The sequence below is a fragment of the Triticum dicoccoides genome, chromosome 4A (assembly GCF_002162155.2).
Source record: "Triticum dicoccoides isolate Atlit2015 ecotype Zavitan chromosome 4A, WEW_v2.0, whole genome shotgun sequence".
Lineage (NCBI taxonomy): Eukaryota > Viridiplantae > Streptophyta > Magnoliopsida > Poales > Poaceae > Triticum > Triticum dicoccoides.
Window position 1 is genome coordinate 601,510,149 of NC_041386.1, and position 8,349 is coordinate 601,518,497.

The following is an 8,349-nucleotide window of genomic DNA, read 5'->3' on the forward strand; positions in this document are numbered from 1 at the left end:
AGATAGAGAAGCTTGAAATTTTGAGGTACATATAGGCCAATTATGAAGTGCTCCAGAGTCTAAAGTGTACAGAATCATTTATGTGGAATGCAAAAATCAATTAACAGACACCCCATTTGCCTGTTGCATCCATATAATAAATTACTGTGGGCATGTGCATGGACGTAACAGCGAGATCTTTTCTCATGCTTATCTACATAAATTGAAATATACACGCACACACACACACACACACACACACACACACACACACACACACACACATATATATATATACACACTAGGTGCCTGGGCACCAAGGCCCATTATGAAAAGTGGTTTTTATTAGTGCATGACATGCAATTCATGAAATAATAGCTTTCCATTTTTCATTTGCATGCACTACTATCCTTCATGGTCAATGATTGCTTTCCAACAAATTAATTAGGTTGATTTACTAGCAATAATTCATTTCCAAACATTATGTCTAATGAAAATATGAACATATGCAGGCTATTATACACATACGCACGCTATTATATCTAATGAAAATATGAACATACCATAAATATTAAACTTAATGAAAAATATACATATACCCATGGTATTATATGTACTAAGAATATACACATACCGGAGGTATTATACCAAATAAATTTTTTGGATATACCTTGGCTATCACAAATACCTATTAACTGACGTAATGAATATACCCAGAAATATCATGAGTATGTAGATACCCCGACATATCTTGAGAATGTACATAGATCTGATATGTATATACCTAAATAGTCTAGGTACGAAGAAGCGTCTATTCAGAGCCTCCGCCCAGTCCCGCGGTTCGATTCCCTAAAACAACGCGCCGCCGGCCGCTCCGGCCACGGCGCCCACGCTGCCCCGCGCCGCAGGCCACCCCGGCCGCGGCGCCCACTTCGCGCCGCAGGCCGCCCCGGCCGCGGCGCCCATGCTGCCCCGCGCCGCTGGCCGCCCCGGCCGCGGCGCCCACGCTGCCTCGCGCCCCTGCCCGTCGGACGACCTCGGCTGTCTCGGCAGTCTCTCCGTCCTGCCGATCGTCGATTCCTCCCCGCTGACGCTACCCTGGCGGGTCGACGGCGCGCCGTCCCCCACCCCGCATGGAATCTCCACCTCCGTCGTCGCTTGCAATGACGACAGCGACGCCCTTTTGCGAGGTCTCCGGCTGGGCAAGCCAGGCCGGGTCATCTACAAAAAACCAGGTGCGGCGTTCCTCGATTCGGTATTGCTCAATTTCCACACCATGGTTGCTTGTCCGCTTGCTCGCTCGCATCCGGTAGCGCATTGCCGTTTCTGGGTGTCCCCCGAAGTGCCTTCTTCTCGGATTAACGTGTGCTTCGTTAAAAACGCTCTTAACTTCCTCCTTACCGATGCGCCGGATCGTTTGACCGTCGTCGCTGATGGCCCGGCCGGCTTCAGCGCCTTTGCCGCGTCACCGGACGTTGCCAATTTCATTGTTGCCTCGGCGACTCTTCGTCTCGGCCGCACTACCCTTTCCCTCCATCGCCTGCGATCCGACGCCATTGCTGCCTATCAGCTCGCGCATGGGCGCGCTGCTCCCGTGGACCCTGTGGATTAAAACGCGCCATTGCAGGCTCATGCAGCGGCTTTGGGCCCCACGCTTTCAAGCAATCGTCCACATGCCCATGATCCTGCCGTTTTTCCCTCCTGCGCGCAGCCCCTCGATCTGCGCACCCCGGATAGTTGCTGGAATCCCTCGCACGTGCATGTTGCGTCCCCTCGTGGCTCTGGGCCCGACGAACCCATGCCCATGCGACGCGACGCGTGCGGCGCGCCCATCCCTCCCTCCCGCTCAGTCATGTCTTCTCCTACCCCGGCCCTATCCCGCTCCCGTCCTACCTCCCCTCTCTCTCCCGCCTCCGCCATGAATCCCGCCCCTCTCCTCGGCCACGCCGCACAAATCCGGCTGCTGGAGGATGTGCGCAGCAGCGCCGCTCCCCCATGCCCCGGTTCTCCGCGGGTTCCATCCACGGACGGCGCTCCCACTCTGCCCCGGTCCTATAAGGAGGCCCTGCTCACCCCGGCTTCCCCAAACACTCGCCGTCGACGCATCCTCGCTTTTCTTCCCTACCCTGTCAAGAAGCTGTGCCACAAGTGTTACTCGTCCGCTTATCTCGTCCGGGACTGTCGCGACCCTGTTCACTGTCGGGACTGCAGACGCTCCGGCCACCGCAGCTCATCATGTACGTTCGAGCCCCTTGTCCTCCTTTCCCCTCTGTCTACCTCCTCTACTCCTTCCCCCTTGAGCTCACACGTTCCCCCCTGCAGACTGTCTGATGCCCTCCGTAGCTCCCCCCCTCGCTCCCGCTCGACCTCCCCGGGCGGGTCGCCGCTGCCTCGCACTCCGCCGACGGAACACTGGATGGCGCGGTTCCACCACGAGCTGGACGAGGAACACTCTCGCTGCTTCCCTCGTCGTCCGTCGACCCCTTTCCCCCGAGGCGCCCCACTGTCGTGTGGCTCCTGCTCGGCTTCCTCCTCCCACGCTCCTCCGTCCGCGCCACCCCGCTCCGCGGCTGGCAACTCTCAGGCGGAGAGGGCGGCGCCAACAGGCGCCGTCCGGAGTACGCCGAGTGCTTCATGCCGGCGGTGGATGACATGAGCCACTCCCGTCGCTTCGCGTACGCGCTCATCGACCCCCCGTCGGCCAGCCCCACCGACCTCCTCCTGCGGGCGTTCGAGCGCCGCCTCAGCACCAACTCCTCCGGCTTGGCTGCGTCCCACTACGGGGCAATGATGGTCGTCTTCAGCTCGGAAGCTGAGCGCAATAACGCCATGCGGCAGTTCCCTTTCCCATTCGACGGGCATGTGGTTATGCTGGAGCGGCCGAAGGACGGCGAGACCCGTTTCGGCTGGGACTACACCTGCTTCGCCCAGCCCTCTGCCTCCGCTTTCCCCCTCGAGCACTGGCACGAGGGGGCATCCGCACCGCCTTCCGCTTGGTCGGCAACGTCTGCTACATCGACCCGCTTTGCCTCAACGACCGTGACTTCTCTACGGTGCGCCTCGTCATCCGACTCGAGCATGAAGACGATGTGCCTTTCTCGCTCCTGGTTCGCAACTTCGACGGTCCTGTCTCCGCCGACGTGGCCATCCGCGTCATCCGTTGCTGGTCCGCTGAGGAGGATGGCTCCTCGGTCTCCTTCTTCCACTTCGAGCGGGGCGGCTCCCCTCCGCCTTCCCCTCATGGCCGCCGCTCGCTCGGAGTCGACGACATCGACAACGATAGCCGGCAGGCGTTCGGCGCCCCTTCCCCTCTCGGTTGCACCTCCTCCGGTCTCGACGACATCGACACCGCGAGCCTGAGGGGGTTTGGCGTCCTATCCCTCGCTCATCTCCCCGCTGGTCCGGTTGTCGCCCAGGTGGACAGCGCCAACGTGGCGGCGTTCCACCGTGAGCTGGGCCGACGCATGTCATGCCTCCTCTCTGAGCCCTTCCCAGCTCGCTGGTGCTCCATCTTCCCTCCGGGGACCGCCTTGGTCTCGGACGGGGCCGACGCATGTCATGCCTCCTCTCTGAGCCCTTCCTAGCTCGCTGGTGCTCCATCTTCCCTCGGAGGACCCCCCTGGTCTCGGACGGGGACGACTCCGGCTCTCCCTCCGCGGTCTCTGATGAGGCCGCCTCCGACTCGACTACGCCGGTCCTCTCTCCTCTCTTGGCTCCCTCCGACCTCACCACCGACGGGCACGAGCATGCGGCGCTGAAGTCCCGTGGGCAGCGCAAACGCGCTGTCGACAGTGAGTTCACCCGTCGGAGCTCCCGCCTCGCCGGCAAGGAACAGGCCAAGTACGTCAAGATGCTCGACCGCGCCAAGGCGGTCAAGGCGGCGCGCTTCGATGCCGGGAAGGGCTCCCCTCGAATGCGCGCGGCGGTTCGTGCTGCTGGGCTGGACGTTCTCGACGGTGTACCGGCCTTCACCTCTCTTCGTCAGCTCCAGGAGATGGGCGCCGTCTGCGGTGTTGACATGGAGGCTCTGGCGGCTGGGGCCAGGGCCGAGAAGGCAGCCGTGCGCCATGATCTGCTATCCTACCTGGTGATAGGAATATGCAACTTGTATTCCCATGAGGCCATAGGCCGATATATATATACATGTACAGGTGTGAAACATATGCAGGAAACCCCTTATACAACGGGATAAATACAAAGGGGTACATGACTTATATTATAACTCTAACACCCCCCCCCTCAAACTCATGGTGGATGAACAACACTGAGTTTGGAGAGATAAAAGCCATGTTGTGCTCTAGTCTGAGCCTTCGTCAGGAAATCCGCCAACTGTAACTCGGAAGGCACATACTGAAGAGCAATAACCCGATCCTACACAGCAGCGCGCACATAGAAAGCATCAACACCAATATGCTTCGTGAGCTCATGCTTCACAGGATCGCGTGCAATGCTGATAGCACCTGTACTGTCAGATAGAAGAGAGTCGGTGTAGTGACAGAAACACCAAAATCCTGAAGTAACCACCGTAACCAAGTCACCTCTGCCGTCAAAAGAGCCATTGCTCGCAACTCAGCCTCGGCACTCGAACGGGAAACTGCAAGTTGTTTCTTCGTCTTCTAGGCAATGAGAGAACCACCAAGAAAAACACAGTAAGCAGAAAGTGAACGGCGATCGGAAGGATCACTAGCCCACGTAGCATCCGAATAGGCCTGGAGCTGTAAAGAACTGGAGCGAGGAAAGAATAGATGGTGAGAGATCGTGCCTCGAAGATATCGAAGAACACGAAGGAGATGACTATAGTGAACCGAGGTGGGGGCAGAGACAAACTGACTCAGAATATGAACCGGATAAGAGATGTCCGGACGAGTGACAGCTAGATAGACAAGACTGCCAACAAGATGACGATAACGCGTCGGGTCAGGGAGAGGATCACCATCAGTAGCACGGAGGTGAGCATTGAGCTCCATAGGAGTCTCAACAACGCGCTCGTCAGTAAGAGCAGCACGAGCAAGAAGATCCTGGATATACTTTTCCTGGGATATAAAAAAGCCATCAGAGGTAGAAGAGACTTCAATCCCAAGAAAGTAGCGAAGAGGTCCAAGATCAGACATAAGAAACTGCTCACTAAGACGGGCCTTGACAAAGGCAATATACTCGGGGTCATCCTCCGTGATGATCATGTCATCAACATAAAGAAGAAGAAGAGTCCGACCACAAGGAGAAAGGTGAATAAACAATGCTGGATCATGAGCACTTGCTAAAAAACCAGCAGCAGTGATCACAGAGGCAAAGCGCTCAAACCAGGCATGGGGGGCTTTCTTAAGGCCATAGAGAGAGCGACGAAGACGACATACCATGCCATCAGGAACAGAATACCCAGGTGGTGGCTGCATGTACACCTCCTCACGCAGCTCACCATTAACAAAAGCATTCTTAACATCAAGCTGAGATATAGATCAGTGGCGTGCAGAGGCAACGGCAAGAAGTGTACGAACAGTGGTCATATGAGCCACAGGAGCAAAAGTCTCGTCATAATCACGACCATGCTCCTGCTAAAAACCACGAGCCACAAGACGAGCTTTGTGACGCTCAAGAGAACCATCGGAGCGAGTCTTAACCTTGTAGACCCACTTACAAGTGATCGGACGGACTCCGGGAGGAAGAGAAACAAGATCCCAGGTACCAGTGCGTTCAAGAGCAGAAATCTTCTCTGCCATCGCAAACTGCCATTCAGGATGAACAACAACCTGACTGTAAGAAGTCGGCTCAAGAACAGCAGCACCAGCGGTGGGAAATCCAAAGCGATCAACAGGCGGACGAGGACGAGAATGCAAGCCATAAGTAGGCTGAGAGGAAGATGATGACCCATCCACAGAGGCATCGACTGGTCATGGACGACGAGTGTAATGCTGAGGAAAAGATGGAATAATAGAAGGAGGAATCGGCAAGGTAGAATCAGGGGGTGGCGACGAAGAAGTCACCGGAGATGAAGGTGTAGAATCCGGTGACAGGCTGGAAGAGGAGACCGGGGAGGAAGTCACCGGAGATGAAGGTGGAGAACCCGGTGACATGCTAGGCGAGGAGACCGGGGAGGATGATGGCTGCAAATCAACTAGATGTGGAGAAGGAGAGGAAGTGGAACGGAGAGGTACAGTCTCGGCGGGGGTGATAGGTGAGTCAGGAAAAGTGAGGAAAGAGATATCCTGCACTGAAAAAGTCGAGGAAGATGGGCGTGGGTAGAAGGGACGAGACTCTTCAAAAGTCACATCTCGAGAGATATGCATCCGACGACCAATAGGATCCCAACAACGATAGCCCTTATGCTCATCACTGTAGCCTAAGAAGACACACTCAACAGACTGAGCGGTCAGTTTGGTGCGTTCCCGAGGGGCAAGAAGAACATAGCAAACACAACCAAACGAGCGAAGCATCGAATAATCGGGAGAACGATCAAAAAGTTGCTCGAAAGGAACACCACCCTGTAGAGCAGCGAAAGGCTGTATATTGATAAGATAGGTGGATGTGGAGACGGCCTCAGCCCAAAAATGAGGCGGGAGAGAGGCAGCAATCATCAATGCACGAGCCGTCTCAAGAAGATGTCGATGCTTTCGCTGAGCCACACCATTCTGAGCATGAGCACCAGGACAAGAGAATTGAGAGAGAGTCCCGTGCTCAGCAAGAACACCACGCAACATCTTAGAGATATACTCGCCAGCGGAGTCAGCACGAAAAACACGAATGGGTGAAGAGAACTGAGTATGAACCATGGCAGCAAAACGCTTATAAATAGACAACACCTCAGAACGAGAAGTCATGAAATAAAGCCATGTGTAACGAGAGAAATCATCTATGAAAATAATATAGTATTTATGACCACCTTTCGAAGCGAAAGGGGCCAGACCCCATACATCAGAATGGACTAAATCGAAAGGACGCTTAGACACTGACTCACTATGTGAATATGGTAACTGAATCTGCTTGCCAAGACGACAACCCTGACACTCTAAAGAGACATCTCCTGAGACAGACCCCAGAAGGCCTCGACGAACTAAAGAAGACAACCGAGAACCACACAGATGACCAAGTCGATGATGCCACTGCTGGAAAGAACCAGTGACGGAGGCGACAGAAGCGGAAGAACTGGCGATGGTGGTGGCAGCAGAAGGAACATGAAGCCAGTCCAACTCCCAAAGACCCTAAGAATCACGGCGACGAGGGCCAGCCCCAACCAGAGTGTGCGTGTGATGGTCCTGGACAGAACAAGAGTCAACGTCAAGGATGACGCGACAACCAGAATCCGTAAGTTGACCAGCAGAAAACAAATTCATGGTAAGTCGAGGAACATGAGCAACATCAGGAACAGAATAAGGAGTAGTAAGATTGCCTCTACTAGCAACAGAAAGTAGAGTACCATCAGCAGTGAAGACATGAATAGGAGAATCCAGTGATCGAAGAGAGGACAAAGTGGAAGAATGAGAAGACATGTGAAAAGAAGCTCCAGAGTCCAGAACCCAGGGGGATGTACCTGACTGTGTAGAGGGTGATTGCTCAGTGCGGGAAGCATTAGTCACAGAACCGGCAGTACCCGTCGAGGAAGAACCTGAAGCCGCGAGCAAATGCTTAAGTCTCAGAATATCCTGCTCAGTCAAAGCAATGGCTGAAGCTGTCGAGGTAGATGACGAAGTCCCTGAAGATGATGATCGAGCCTTGCGCAGGTGTTTCTTCGTCGTGTAGCACTGAGACTCAAGATGACCATCATTGTTGCAATAAGCGCAATGTGGACGGGGCGACCTGAGCCTCCAGAAGGAGTGGGCAAGAGCGGCGGAGCACTCGAGCGAGAAGGGGTCGGTGGAGCAAGTGGCGTAGGAGCACGAGTAGCGAGCACAGAGGGAACCTCCACCAAACCAGCACTACGTAAGCGAGTCTCCTCAGCACGAATCTCAGAAAGCGCCTCCATGAGAGAAATACGGCCACGAGCAAACAACTGAGCACGTCGGGGCTCATACTCCTTACGGAGCCGAGACAAGAACTCATAGACGCGATGAAACTCCAAATTGGCCTGGACAGCCTGGCAACAGGGGCAGGTACGACACCCAGCACTACAGAGAGAATCAAGCTGGCGCCAGATAGCAGAACTCTGTGCATAGAAGTCATCAACAGTGGAGTCACCCTGCTGAAGAGCATGCTCCTGACGGATCACAAAGAGGTATAAGGCATCACCAGAGGGCTGATAGCGCTCACGAAGACGGGTCCACATCTCAAAGACAGTAGAAAGACCCAGAAATTCATAAGCAAACTGAGGCAGAACACTAGCAGTGAGAACAGCTGCAGCACGAGCATCATCATCAAGCCACTGGGTGTAAACAGACA